The 15863-nt window shown below is 41.0% G+C and overlaps 2 protein-coding genes across 5 annotated transcripts in view; both read right to left on the minus strand.

The window, feature by feature from the left end:
- Window positions 1–15863, minus strand: part of CDKL1 (cyclin dependent kinase like 1) — a 70898-nt gene that overhangs the window by 42164 nt on the left and 12871 nt on the right. Inside the window, exons 1-2 of one of the 4 annotated variants that reach the window (XM_032618280.1) lie at window positions 11673–11697; window positions 9217–9334 (exon numbers count right to left, since the gene is read on the minus strand). The exons of the other annotated variants lie outside the window; for them this stretch is intronic. The gene's annotated coding sequence lies outside the window, so the exon portion shown is untranslated. Of the gene's footprint in view, window positions 1–9216; window positions 9335–11672; window positions 11698–15863 lie in introns of those variants that run through there. 4 annotated transcript variants of the gene reach the window in all.
- Window positions 1–15863, minus strand: part of LOC116748626 (translation initiation factor IF-2-like) — an 80104-nt gene that overhangs the window by 35370 nt on the left and 28871 nt on the right. The gene's annotated exons all lie outside the window — the stretch shown is intronic.

Genomic DNA, 15863 nt, shown 5'->3' on the forward strand with positions numbered 1-15863 from the left:
CTATAATTTTTTCCCCTTTTCCTCTTTTTGTGAATGTGTATGTGTATGCTTCTATGTGAGATTTTGTCTGTATAGCTTTGCTTCCACCATTTGTCCGAGGGTTCTATCCATCCTGGGTTTTTTTTTCTTAATAATTACTTTTTATTTTAATAACCTTATTTTATTGTACTTTATCTTCGTTCTTTCTTTCCTTCCTTCCCTCCTTTAGACAACGAATCATCCCAGTTTGAGGAGGTGGACTTTGAGAGCAAGATTTATGATTTTTTCCTCTTTTCCTCTTTTTCTGAGTGTGTATGTGTATGCTTCTGTGTGAGATTTTGTCTGTATAGCTTTGCTTCCACCATTTGTTCCGGGTTCTATCCATCCGTTTTTTTGTTTTTTTTTTCTTAATAATTATTTTATTTTAATAACTTTATTATATTTTATCTTACTTTATTTTATTTTGTCTTCTTTCTTTTTTTCCTTCCTTCCCTCCTTCTTTCCTTTCTCTCTCCCTCGCTCCCTCCCTCCTTTCTTTCTTTCTTTCTACTTCTACTAATTCTTTCTTTCTACTTTTTCTCCCTTTTCTTCTCAGCCGTGTGGATGAAAGGCTCTTGGTGCTGCGGCCAGGAGTTAGTGCTGTGCCTCTGAGGTGGGAGAGCCAACTTCAGGACACTGGTCCACAAGAGGCCTCCCAGCTGCACATAATATCAAACGGCGAAAATCTCCCAGAGATCTCCATCTCAACACCAGCACCCAGCTTCACTCAACGACCAGCAAGCTACAGTGCTGGACACCCTATGCCAAACAACTAGCAAGACAGGAACACAACCCCACCCATGAGCAGAGAGGCTGCCCAAAATCATAATAAGTCCACAGACACCCCAAAACACACCACCAGACGTGGACCTGCCCACCAGAAAGACAAGATCCAGCCTCATCCACCAGAACACAGGCACTAGTACCCTCCACCAGGAAGCCTACACAACCCACTGAACCAACCTTAGCCACTGGGGACAGACACCAAAAACAACGGGAACTACGAACCTTCAGCCTGCAAAAAGGAGACCCCAGACACAGTAAGATAAGCAAAATGAAAAGACAGAAAAACACACAGAAGATGAAGGAGCAAGATAAAAACCCACCAGACCTAACAAATGAAGAGGAAACAGGCAGTCTACCTGAAAAAGAATTCAGAATAATGATAGTAAAGATGATCCAAAAATCTTGGAAATAGAATAGACAAAATGCAAGAAACATTTAACAAGGACCTAGAAGAACTAAAGATGAAACAAACAATGATGAACAATACAATAAATGAAATGAAAAATACTCTAGATGGGATCAATAGCAGAATAACTGAGGCAGAAGAATGGATAAGTGACCTGGAAGATAAAATAGTGGAAATAACTAATGCAGAGCAGAATAAAGAAAAAAGAATGAAAAGAACTGAGGACAGTCTCAGAGACCTCTGGGACAACATTAAACGCACCAACATTCGAATTATAGGGGTTCCAGAAGAAGAAGAGAAAAAGAAAGGGACTGAGAAAATGTTTGAAGAGATTATAGTTGAAAACTTCCCTAATATGGGAAAGGAAATAGTTAATCAAGTCCAGGAAGCACAGAGAGTCCCATACAGGATAAATCCAAGGAGAAATATGCCAAGACACATATTAATCAAACTGTCAAAAATTAAATACAAAGAAAACATATTTTTAATATGCAGCAAGGGAAAAATAACACACAAGGGAATACCCATAAGGTTAACAGCTGATCTTTCAGCAGAAACTCTGTAAGCCAGAAGGGAGTGGCAGGACATATTGAAAGTGATGAAGGAGAAAAACGTACAACCAAGATTACTCTACCCAGCAAGGATCTCATTCAGATTTGATGAAGAAATTAAAACCTTTACAGACAAGCAAAAGCTGAGAGAGTTCAGCACCACCAAACCAGCTCTACAACAACTGCTAAAGGAACTTCTCTAGACAAGAAACACAAAAGAAGGAAAAGACCTACAATAACGAACCCAAAACAGTTAAGAAATGGGAATGGGAACATACATATAGATAATTACCTTAAATGTAAATGGACTAAGTGCTCCCACCAAAAGACACAGATTGGCTGAATGGATACAAAAACAAGACGCATATATTTGCTGTCTACAAGAGACCCACTTCAGACCTAGAGACACATACAGACTGAAAGTAAGGGGATGGAAAAAGGTATTTCACGCAAATGGAAACCAAAAGAAAGCTTGAGTAGCAAATCTCATATCAGACAAAATAGACTTTAGAAGAGACAAAGAAGGACACTACATAATGATCAAGGGATCGATCCAAGAAGAAGATATAACAATTGTAAATATTTATGCACCCAACATAGGAGCACCTCAATACATAAGGCAAATACTAACAGCCATAAAAGGGGAAATCGACAGTAACACATTCACAGTAGGGGACTTTAACACCCCACTTTCACCAATGGACAGATCATCCAAAATGAAAATAACTAAGGAAACACAAGCTTTAAATGATACATTAAACAAGATGGACTTAATTGATATTTATAGGACATTCCATCCAAAAACAACAGAATACACATTTTTCTCAAGTGCTCATGGAACATTCTCCAGGATAGATCATATCTTGGGTCACAAATCAAGCCTTGGTAAATTTAAGAAAATTGAAATTGTATCAAGTATCTTTTCCGACCGCAACACTATGAGACTAGACATCAATTACAGGAAAAGATCTGTAAAAAATACAAACACATGGAGGCTAAACAATACACTACTTAATAACGAAGTGATCACTGAAGAAATCAAAGAGGAAATCAAAAAATACCTAGAAACAAATGACAATGGAGACACAACGACTCAAAATCTATGGGATGCAGCAAAAGCAGTTCTAAGAGGGAAGTTTATAGCAATACAATCCTACCTTAAGAAACAGGAAACATCTCGAATAAACAACCTAACCTTGCACCTAAAGCAATTAGAGAAAGAAGAACAAAAAACCCCCAAAGTTAGCAGAAGGAAAGAAATCATAAAAATCAGATCAGAAATAAATGAAAAAGAAATGAAGGAAACGAGAGCAAAGATCAATAAAACTAAAAGCTGGTTCTTTGAAAGGATAAACAAAATTGATAAACCATTAGCCAGACTCATCAAGAAAAAAAGGGAGAGGACTCAAATCAATAGAATTAGAAATGAAAAAGGAGAAGTAACAACTGACACTGCAGAAATACAAAAGATCATGAGAGATTACTACAAGCAACTATATGCCAATAAAATGGACAACCTGGAAGAAATGGACAAATTCTTAGAAATGCACAACCTGCCAAGACTGAACCAGGAGGAAACAGAAAATATGAACAGACCAATCACAAGCACTGAAATTGAAACTGTGATTAAAAATCTTCCAACAAACAAAAGCCCAGGACCAGATGGCTTCACAGGCGAATTCTATCAAACATTTAGAGAAAAGCTATCACCTATCCTTCTCAAACTCTTCCAAAATATAGCAGAGGGAGGAACACTCCCCAACTCATTCTACAAGGCCACCATCACCCTGATACCAAAACCAGACAAGGATGTCACAAAGAAAGAAAACTACAGGCCAATATCTCTGATGAACATAGATGCAAAAATCCTAAAGAACATACTAGCAAACAGAATCCAGCAGCACATTAAAAGGATCATACACCATGATCAAGTGGGGTTTATTCCAGGAATGCAAGGATTCTTCAATATACACAAATCCATCAACGTGATACACCATATTAACAAACTTAAGGAGAGAAACCATATGATCATCTCAATAAACGCAGAGAAAGTTTTTGACAAAATTCAACACCCATTTATGATAAAAACCCTGCAGAAAGTAGGCATAGAGGGAACTTTCCTCAACATAATAAAGGCCATATATGACAAACCCATAGCCAACATTGTCCTCAATGGTGAAAAACTGAAAGCATTTCCACTAAGATCAGGAACAAGACAAGGTTGCCCACTCTCACCACTCTTATTCAACATAGTTTTGGAAGTTTTAGCCACAGCAATCAGAGAAGAAAAAGAAATAAAAGAAATCCAAATCGGAAAAAAGAAATAAAGCTGTCACTGTTTGCAGATGACATGATACTATACATAGAGAATCCCCAAGATGCTACCAGAAAACTACTAGAACTAATCAATGAATTTGCTAAAGTAGCAGGACACAAAATTAATGCACAGTAATCTCTGGCATTCCTATACACTAATGATAAAAAATATGAAAATGAAATTAAGAAAACACTCCCATTTACCATTGCAACAAAAAGAATAAAATATCTGGGAATATACCTACCTAAGGAGACAAAAGACCTGTATGCAGAAAATTGTAAGACACTGATGAAAGAAATTAAAGATGATACAAATAGATGGAGAGCTATCCCATGTTCTTGGATTGGAAGAATCAACATTGTGAAAATGACTCTACTACCCCAAGCAATCTACAGATTCAATGCAATCCCTATCAAACTACCACTGGCATTTTTCACAGAACTAGAACAAAAAATTTCACAATTTGTATGGAAACACAAAAGACCCTGAGTAGCCAAAGCAATCTTGAGAAAGAAAAACAGCTGGAGGAATCAGGCTCCCGGACTTCAGACTCTACTAAAAAGCTACAGTAATCAAGACAGTATGGTACTGGCACAAACACAGAAATATAGATCAATGGAACAGGATAGAAAGCCCAGAGATAAACCCACACACATATGGTCACCTTATCTTTGATAAATGAGGCAAGAATATACAGTGGAGAAAAGACAGCCTCTTCAATAAGTGGTGCTGGGAAAACTGGACAGGTGCACGTAAAAGTATGAGATTAGAACACTCCCTAACACCATACACAAAAATAAGCTCAAAATGAATTAAAGACCTAAATGTTAGGCCAGAAATGATCAAACTCTTAGAGGAAAATATAGGCAGAACACTCTATGACATAAATCACAGCAAGGTCCTTTTTGACCCATCTCCTAGAGAAATGGAAATAAAAACAAAAATAAACAAGTGGGATCTAATGAAACTTAAAAGCTTTTGCACAACAAAGGAAACCATAAACAAGACCAAAAGACAATCCTCAGAATGGGAGAAAATATTTCCAAATGAAGCAACTGACAAAGAATTAATCTCCAAAATTTACAAGCAGCTCATGCAGCTCAATAACAAAAAAACAAACAACCCAATCCAGAAATGGGCAGAAGACCTAAATAGACATTTCTCCAAAGAAGATATACAGATTGCCAACAAATGCATGAAAGAATGCTCAACATCATTAATCATTAGAGAAATGCAAATCAAAACTACAATGAGGTATCATCTCACACCGGTCAGAATGGCCATCATCAAAAAATCTACAAACAATAAATGCTGGAGAGGGTGTGGAGAAAAGGGGACCCTCTTGCACTGCTGGTGGGAATGTAAATTGATACAGCCACTATGGAAAATAGTATGGAGGTTCCTTAAAAAAACTACAAATAGAACTACCATATGACCCAGCAATCCCACTACTGGGCATATACCCTGAGAAAACTACAATTCAAAAAGAGTCATGTACCAAAATGTTCATTGCAGCTCTATTTACAATAGCCAGAAGATGGAAGCAACCTAAGTGTCCATCATGAGATGAATGGATAAAGAAGATGTGGCACATATATACAATGGAATATTAGTCATAAAAAGATACGAAATTGAGTTATTTGTAGTGAGGTGGATGGACCTAGAGTCTGTCATACAGAGTGAAGTAAGTCAGAAAGAGAAAAACAAATACCGTATGCTAACACATATATATGGAATCTAAGGAAAAAAAAAGGTCATGAAGAACCTAGGGGTAAGACGGGAGTAAAGACACAGACCTACTATAGCATGGACTTGAGGATATGGGGAGGGGGAAGGGTAAGCTGTGACAAAGTGAGAGAGTGGCATGGACATATATACACTACCAAACGTAAAATAGATAGCTAGTGGGAAGCAGCCACATGGCACAGGGAGATCAGCTCGGTGCTTTGTGCCCACCTAGAGGGGTGGGATAGGGAGGGTGGGAGGGAGGGAGACGCAAGAGGGAAAAGATATGGGAACATATGTATATGTATAACTGATTCACTTTGTTATAAAGCAGAAACTAACACAACATTGTAAAGCAATTATACTCCAATAAAGATGTTAAAAAAAATAATATACCCCCAAAACATTGGCAAAATATCTGAGCAAACACCTCACCAAAGAAAATAAATAGATGGGAAATAAATATATGAAAAGATGATCAACATCTTTTTTCATTAGGGAATTGCAAATTACAAAAACAGTGGGATACCATTACACCCTTATTAGAATGGCTAAATCCTAAAAAAAGCTGACAACACCAAATGCTAGTGATGATACTGAACAATACGAACTCTCATTCATTGGTGGTGGAAATGCAAAATGGGACAGTCACTTTGGAAGACACTTTGGCACTTCCTTACAAAGCCGAACACAGTTGCACCATAAGGTCCAGCCATCCACTCCTAGGTGTTTACCCAAATGATTTGAAAACTTATATTCACACAAAAACCTGAACACGAATGTTTATAATTGCCAAAAACTGGAAGCAAACAAATTGTGTTCCTATAGGTAAATTGTGCTACATCCATAAAATGGAATATTATTCAGTGATAAAAATAAATGAGCTATTAAGGCATGAAAAGGCATGTATGAAACAAATGCATATTGTTAGGTGCAAGAAGCCCATCTAAAAAGACTAAATACTGTATGATTTCAATTTTATGACACCCTGGAAAAGGCAAAACTACGGAGACAGTAAAAAGGTCAGTGGTTGCCAGGGGTTCAAAGGATATGTGAGAGGGTTGAACAGATGAAACACACAGGACTTTTTAGGACACTGAAACTATGCTGTGTGATACTGCAATGGTGGATATGTGACATTACACATTTGTCAAAACACATAGAACTTTACAGCACAAAGAGTGAACCTTAATGTATGCAAATTTTAAAAAATCATTTAGGAGGTTAGGGAATGCAGAATGTGACAAAAGAATCTAACTGTATTACAAATGAAACCACCGCACTGAAGAGGATTGGGGGAGGAAGTGCTGACCTAAGTAACTTTGGAAATGGGTAGACAGTGTAAGACAGAAGTCAAAAGGAACTACACATAAGCATTATACTCTTGTTGATAAAGCTGTTTCCCGTGGGAATAGGAATTAGCAATTCTGAATAGGAATTAGCAATTCTGAATTAGCCAGGTTCTCCCTGTTAGCGTGGGACTTTACATCTAAGCAAGGAGAGGAGGCTAGTGTAACTCTTGATCCAATCTATGCATGGACTAGAGTTGGAGGCACCAGTATAAAGTCATGTTTAGTTTAAGACAGATACAGATACAAATAGGAATAACTATAGCTAAGTGTATATACACAGGTTAGTACGCAAACATACGTTACCTTGCTTCCTCAGCTGCGAGGGCCTAGAAACAACCACATCCTGTAGCAACAACTACTCCTAGGGTTCAGATCTTAGTTCCTAATACCATTCTCCAATAAAAGGAACTAGGGCTCCTTAAAGAAAATGGATGATTCCATACAGGGCGGGAAAACCCAAGATGAGGCTGAGGTATCTTGCAGTGCCAGAAAGGACAGTGCTAAAACAAAAACAAAAACAAACCCTGCATCGATGGGGGTATGTCAAAGGGACACAAATATCCATAGGTCAGTACTGAATGAATGAATGAATGAATGGAGAGAATAAATAAATCTATGTAAGAGAAATCCAAATAATTTATGTAAATACTCTGTCATCAAGGAGGAGAACCTAACTCCCCACTCCTTAAGTGTGGGCTGCATATGGTGACTTTCTTCCAGAAGAGTACAGTGTGGAGAAGCCGAATAGGAGTAACTTTATAGTGAGAAAACAGTCAAACAGGTGATTCTCAACCAGGTGATTAAGATCAACATCAATAGTGACAGTATGTACACTTGATGTGATTCAGTCTTCCTTCCCAAAACCCATAACCCCAGTCTAGCCATGAAAAGAAAAACAGACAAATTCCAATAGGGGGCAGCCTACAAAATACCTGACGAGTACTCCTCAAAAGTGTCACGGCCATCAAAAACATGGAAAGTCTGAAAGTGTCACAGCCAAGGGAAGCCTAGGGACACATGACAACTAAATGTAATGTGGTGTCCTAGATGCGATCCTGGAACAGAAATCCTTTGTCTCAGACTTTACTTTCTGGGAGATACACAGGCTAAGACAGGTGGTACCAGAAGTGACTCTAGCCAGTGGATCTTCAGAATGGGATTCTGGAACTGGATTGATCGCCAGGCGGATGGCAACAAGGACCCCTCTGCTGGTGGTAAGTGGGGTAAGAGAAGCCCTGGGGAGCTGCAGCAACACAATCACTAAGATTCCATTAGGCTGGTTTTGAATGAGGTGCAGGTTTGGCTCACGCAATGGCAGTGCACATGCGTGGTGTGGGGCAGTGGTGACGACAGGGATTATTGAGTGAGCTGACTTTTGTGAACACCTTTATGTTGTTGAAAAGAGAAGAGAGAAGAATGACGGGTTTGGGTTAGCCACCGGTCAACTGCAGGAATCAGAAGGCCTCTAAGGCAGTATTTAGAGAGACATTTATCTCCTGCAGACACAAGGTGCTAAAACCAGGCTCAGGACTTTAATAAGAGTAGCAGAGATACAAAGGAGACAACGTTCAGCCTCAACAGGTCTCTTAGGCCAACGTAAGGGCTCTGGTGAGTAATGAGAGGGACGCTGAGATCTGGAATAGGGACATTTAGGAGGATGAGCCTGAGACTCTTAAACTCTCAAATTTCCCCAAACCCTCTGGGCTGGGAGAAGCAACTTCTGCCCTTTTGCCAAAGTGAAACACTTCCTCTCACACAGAGACCCTCACTGAGGAAAGTGCCTCTTTAAGAAGATGATGCGCATCCTCCTTAGATTCTATCCCCACCTCCTCCCAGGGCACACAGACCTGTAACTAGGACGAGGTTATAGCAGCGCCTGAGCAGGGCAGCACGGCTCTTGCTCCAGGAGGAAATAACTGTACTCAAAGAACTCAAGACCTGGCTCATATGTAACAGCAGTAATCTTGAGGGTGTTGGACAATGAAAGTAGTGAAATATACAGCTGGATGCGGGGAGGAGGATTCGTTGACATGAAGCGCTCTCCTGTAACTTGGGACTTACCTCCTGACAATGACACCTGGAGACAATCTTTAATATGCTGCTGGTATTTGAAACTTGGCCTTTCAATAGGTAAGATGGAGATGCTGGAACTGCCTCAGCAGAGTATTGAGGAAGGGGTCTGGGAAATCAAGGAGGTGGCAATGTTAGAGTGGACCTATTAGGTGACACTGCAAAACCCACATCCTCATTATCGTTCCTTGGGAAGCCAGGAGAATATTCCCTGCACTAAAGCAGTAAGGAAGGCACAGGAAAGGAGATCACCAGCATCTTTGAGAAGCTCAGTGGTGGCTGTCCTTTGTAGGCTGGGTGGACAGGCTTGTCATTTGTAGGCTAGAGATGCTACCATGGAATTAGGCTCTCTGGTTCCAATGAGAGTGATAAGATTCTGGAGTGGCTGAGACCAGGTGCTGACAGCGGCAAGATGTACATAGAGACCATTATGGGAGGTAAGGCCAGCTGCCTTATTTCCCAGAAATCTGTGCTGATGCACAGATAGGAACTCACCATGGAGTTCCTATAGGTAAAGTAGAAGGGCAGCTGGCAGGTGTTACTAGGTTTGTCTTACCAGAAGAAATGGAGACATGGCGAGCAGAAAATTGATGTCAACTGTTAGAAAACTGCAGTCCTCACCCAGTTTCTAGATCTAAGTCAAGTTTGTAGACCAAAAAGTGCTGTTGATTGAGTCACCTTGCCAAAGGATCCTGCAATGCTACCACAAGTACTCCTCAATCCTTTCCCAAAGCAAACTGTAGCCATTTACCAGAGTAGCTGAGGAAAGGGAAATACCCAGACCTTTCAAGAGCTGTGGCTACAAAGTCCAAGGTGGCACTGATATCTGGGGACCCAAAAAGCTATCGTGGCTCCACGTAAGAGTAATGCCACACAGTGGGCCTAAAGGGTCCATGGATCCACTTTTGAGAGTATTTCCTCTACTCCCAAGTGAATAATTGGGATGGATACACATTGGTTCCATGATTTGTGAATAAGAACCAATATGGCAGAAAGGGCCAAACAGAAGCGCCTGAAATTGCACAGCCCACAACATGACCCTGGCCAAAACAGTAAATCAGGAGCAAAACCACATCCCAGGAGTAACTGATGAGATTAGTACCACCATCAAAGATTTAAAGGATGCAGGATTGGTGGTCCCCATCATACCCCTACTCAGTTCACCTGGGAGACGACTCTAAACTCAACCAAATCGTAGCTCCAGTTGCAGCTACTGAGCCAGGTATGGTTCTCTCTCCTGGAGCAGATCTACACAGTCCCTGGTACTTGACATGGAACTACTAATCTGATGAATGTATTCTTTCAAATCCCTATCAGTACGGAGGATCAAACAGTTCACTTTTTGTGGACTGGATAACAGTTCACATTCACTGTCTTGCCCAAGGCCTAGGTTAACTCTCCTGTTCCCTGTTACAAAAAGCCCACAGGGACCTTGATCATCTTGACACTCCACAGAATATCAAGCTGGTCCACTTCATTGAGAACACCAAGCTAATCGGACCCCCTGCATGAGCAGGAAATGACAAGTACTCTGAATGCCCAATTAAGACACATGTCTGCCAGAGCGTGGGAGAAAACCCTCTGAGGCATGGCATACGGGTAATGTTCTAGGGGTCCGATGGCCTGGGGCAGGCTGAGACATCCCCTCGAAAGGAAAGGACAAATTGTTGCACCTTGTATCCTCCACCACTAAAAAGGGGGCATGGCACTTAGTGGCTCTCTTTCGATCTTGGAGGCAGCGTATATAGTCCTTGGGAATACTGCTCTGTTTAATTTACCAGGCGATTTGGAAGGCTGCCACTATTGAGTAGGACCCAAAGCAAGACAGAACTTTACAGTGGGTCAAAGCTACACTACCACTCAGGCCATATGACTCTGTATATCCAATCATGCTAGAGGTATCCAGCTCCTGACATGTCACTGAGCCCTAGTAGAGACTGAGCACCTGACCATGGGACATCAAGCAATTATGTGATCCAGAGCTGCCCACTGTGAACTGGGTGATAGAGATCCACTGTCATAAGACCACATGGATGCAACAGCGATCCACTATACTATGGAAAGTATTCATTTGTTATCCGGTTTAAGCAGGTCTGGAGGGAACAAGCAAGTTACAAATAATAGGTGGCCTATTCTCCCCTGTCACCTAGTTGAAGACGGACTGCCGATACACTTATAGCCCCACCTGGCAGAGCCTCAAAGGACATGGTGAAAGGGACTCCTCTCCCTGAGCAGAGCTTCAAGCGGTGCATTGGATGGTTCACTGTATGGAGGAAGAAAGGACCTGAGCCATGCATGGACCTGTGGGCAGGGGCACATAGCTCATCTAGTTGATTAAGAGTCCAGATGGAGCGAGACTGAAAGATCATTTGGAGAAGAGGCATAAACTGTACTTGTGGGAGTGAGCACAGAGCTTGAGGATCTTTGGGCTTCATATTAATACCCACCAAAAGAGCAACGAGGGCTTCCCTGGTGGCACAGTGGTTGAGAGTCCTCCTGCCGATGCAGGGGACGCGGGTTTGTGTCCCGGTCTGGGAGGATCCCGTGTGCCGTGGAGCGGCTGGGCCTGTGAGCCGTGGCCACTGGGCCTGTGCGTCTGGAGCCTGTGCTCTGCAATGGGAGAGGCCACAACAGTGAGAGGCCCGCGTACCGCAAAAAAAACAAAAAAGAGCATTGACTGCAGAGGAAGTACTGAGCAACCAGGCAGAGGATGTCTTTTCAGGGGTCAGGCTTCTTTGTCTTTGGCCGCCCCAACCCTTGTGTAATTGACCTATGAACAGAGTGGCCACAGCTGCAGGAATGGTAGTTATATGTGGCCCAACAGCACTGGCTTTCTCTCCCCAAGGCTGATCTGGATACTGTTGCTGCTGAGTATCCAACCTGCCAATAGAAGAAAACAGATACTGAGGCACCGATCTGCACTGTCCTTTAAGGAAACCAGCTGTTACTCGGAGCGGGTAGAGATTGTCCCTACTGGAACTGATACTAACTCTAGATATGGGTTTTGCCTCTTCCGCCAGCACCACAATCCGAGGGCTTTACTGGCATGGGAGTCCACACAACATCAGACCAGGGGCCCATTTTACAGCAAAGGAGGCATGACAGTTAGCACACGGCCATGGGATCCACTGGTTCTACTACCTACCTCATCATCTACAACCAGCCAGCCTAATGGAATGGTGGGATCTGTGCCCCGACCCTTCAAGGGTATATGCATTGAACCAGCAGCCACCACACGGTGCCACGTCTTCAGTGGCTAATTTGTTGGTTTGGGAACCAGGTGTGGAAGAACACTCTCGTTTGGTAAAGAAAAGCTGCCTTGATCCCACATTTTCTCCAAATGCCAAGAACCCCGTGGTAGACACCCTGGCTAATGGCTTAGTTTTGGGGATGGCTAGAAGAGGGGAGGAGTATCAAAAAACCTGGAGTTACAGGTGAAGAGGTGAAGTTAATTTATTTTAGGTCGGCAACAGACAACATGGACAGAACAGAACGTGCCAGGCTGATCCTCTGGCCACAGACCTGGGCTGAGATCTCTTGTGGATTCCTCTCAAGACCCAGCCCAGGATGTGGATGTACACAGTGGAGGCTTAAACTGTTTTACTGACTAATAAAGTATATGAAAAGTACTAGGAAAGAAGCAATAGTACAAACGAGATCAAAATGAGAATTAACAATGACACGGCCAAATATTCATGAAGCAATGTACTGATAGTTATAAAACAAATGATTAGATTGGTTTTTAGGTTTTTGGTTTGGTTGATAGTGTCAGTTGGTTCAGAAACTCACCTTTCATTATCCATTATCTTTGGAGTTCAAAGATTTTTCAACAGGGCAATTTTACACCAAAGCATTTTTACTACAGTGCTTTTTAAAGTTAATAAGTAACAAAGAAGATTAATAATTAGCAAGAAAATATGCCTGTTGAAAGCAAATTTGTGGCCTAAAACATCAATCCTGCCAAATACAAAGGTGAATTAAAACATTAAAAAAGTAAGAATGAAAGATACGAGCCTGGCCCCTTAAAAAATTTTTTTATTGCATGTAAAAAGTACTACTTTCTGGTGTGATTTGAATATTTGATAATAACTATATGTAACATAGTTGTCTACCTATAAATCATTTTTGCTGGAAATAAAATTAAGTGGCAAAGGGCTTCCCTGGTGGCGCAGTGGTTGAGAGTCCATCTGCCGATGCAGGGGACGCAGGTTTGTGCCCTGGTCTGGGAAGATCCCACATGCCACGGAGCGGCTGGGCCCGTGAGCCATGGCCGCTGAGCCTGCGTGTCCGGAGCCTGTGCTCCGCAACAGGAGAGGCCACAACAGTGAGAGGCCCACGTACCGCAAAAAGAAAAATTAAGTGGCAAAGAAAGCAACAGAATATATTTCTTATCAATGTGCATTATAAAATCATTTGTATATCCTGTTCTATGATATTTTATATATATCCTGTTCTATGATATTTTATTTTCTAGAGTAAGGTGTGTGGCAGGATGTGTGTAAGGGCATTTAGAGCACTGACAGATAATGGTATGAGCTTGATCTCCTTGCAAACTGGGTATTTTTAAAAAGGTAAAGGGCCAGCTTGTTGATTTCTGCTTCTTTTGTTCTTGAAGTATGAGCATGGCAGCTTTATTTCTTAGGAGTTCACTACACAGCGGGAACAATCTTTCTAGACAAACACACTCTGAGTTAAGCCAAAAAAATCCTCTAATAAACAAACAAAACAGTCTGTTACTATTTGCAGTTAGTACGTTATCTTGTAAAAATAAAATCAAACAGGTCTCCACTTGTGGAACAAATAGGGAGAGAGGATGATAACGGGTTTTGTTTGGTTTCTACCATTGTGGGCAAGGGAATGCTTCCTTTGTCCTCCAATTGACAACCAGTTTCCATAAACTCCCAACACCTACATACATTAGCAATGAAACTGGAGGGGTCAGATCTGCCAGTCTCTAGTGAGAACATCTGCATACAATAAAAGCTGTATAATTGAAAGGTCCCAAACTGAGCCTGCAGGTCAAACATTGTCTGCTGATGTGTTTTGTTTGGGCTGAAAGGTGTTAAAAATTTTTTTTTTAATTTCTTGTCAACATTTTAAAATCATGTTGCATTCTCACTAAAAGGAACCAGGGCTCCTTGGAGAAACGGCTGATTCTAGAGTTGGGGCAGGATGAGCCTGGAGCATTTCGTTGTGCCCCACAGTAAAGAAGTACATAAGGAATGATAGGCACCTGTCAGACCAAGGAGCTGGGTCCAATCAGCCTCAAATGGACAAATGTGTGACAATTTGAGAATCAAAAAGAATGACAGTGATGATTTGTAACACGGTGAATTTTTTAAAAATCCGTAATTCACAGTGACACTAAAATCTGTGTGTATTGGGGGCAAGGGTGTGGGTGAAAAAGCTCTTTTTACAGAAAAATTATAACTAATGAATGTAGAAAGAATTGTTGAAATCACCATTTTACAATAACTCTTAGTATAATTGATTCAGGCAAGTATCATTGGGCGACAGTTGTTGGGGAACAAGGCAGTCACACTGTTTCAAAGTATCACCCCACAGATTGCTTATTAATTATAAAGGGGAAAATGTTTCTTTACAATTGTGGAATATGACAGACCCATCTTAACCAAGAGATTAAAACTGAGAGCACCAATTACAGGACAAAATGATATCATGTACTTCCTGAAGAGAACTAGTGTGATGGACACAGCCTCATCCATGTGTATCCTTGCTGAAAACATTTACCCTGTATCAAATCATGTGGAAACAGTGAGACTTATGTTGAGGCACATTCTGCAAAGCAGTTGACCTGGACTCTTCAAAAATGTCAATACCATGAAAGACGGAAAAAAGAATTTAAAAGTTAGAGAACTGTTGGACAGCCACATGTAAATCGATGAAGTTAGAACACACCCTCTCACCATACACACAAATAAACTCAAAATGGTTTTAAAGGCTTAAACATAAGACATGACATCATAAAACTCCTAGAAGAGAACATAGGCAAAACATTCTTTGACATAAATCGTACCAACATTTTCTTAGGTCAGTCTCCCAAGGCAATAGAAATAAAAACAAAAATAAACAAATGGGACCTAATCAACCTTATAAGCTTTTGCATCGCAAAGGAAACCATAAACAAAAAGAAAAGACAACTGACAGAATGGGAGAAAATGTTTGCCAACAATGTGACCAACAAGGGCTTAATTTCCAAAATATATAAACAGCTCATACAACTCAACAACAAAAAAACAAACAACCCAATTGAAAAATGAGCATAAGACCTAAACAGACATTTCTCCAAAGAAGACATACAAATGGCCAACAGGCACATGAAAAGATGCTCAACACCATTAATTATTAGAGAAACGCAAATCAAAACTACAATGAGGTACCACTTCACATCAGTCAGAATGGCCATCATTAAAAAGTCTACAAATAATAAATGCTGAAGAGGGTGTGGAGAAAAGGGAACCCTCTTACACTGTTGGTGGGATGTAAGCTCGTGCAGCCACTGTGGCAAACAGTATGGAGGTTCCTCAGAAAACTAAAAATAGAATTACCATATGATCCAGCAATCCCACTTCTGGGCATATACCCAGACAAAACTATAATTCAAAAAGATACATGGA

The sequence above is a fragment of the Phocoena sinus genome, chromosome 2 (genome assembly GCF_008692025.1).
Source record: "Phocoena sinus isolate mPhoSin1 chromosome 2, mPhoSin1.pri, whole genome shotgun sequence".
NCBI classification, from domain to species: Eukaryota; Metazoa; Chordata; class Mammalia; order Artiodactyla; family Phocoenidae; genus Phocoena; species Phocoena sinus.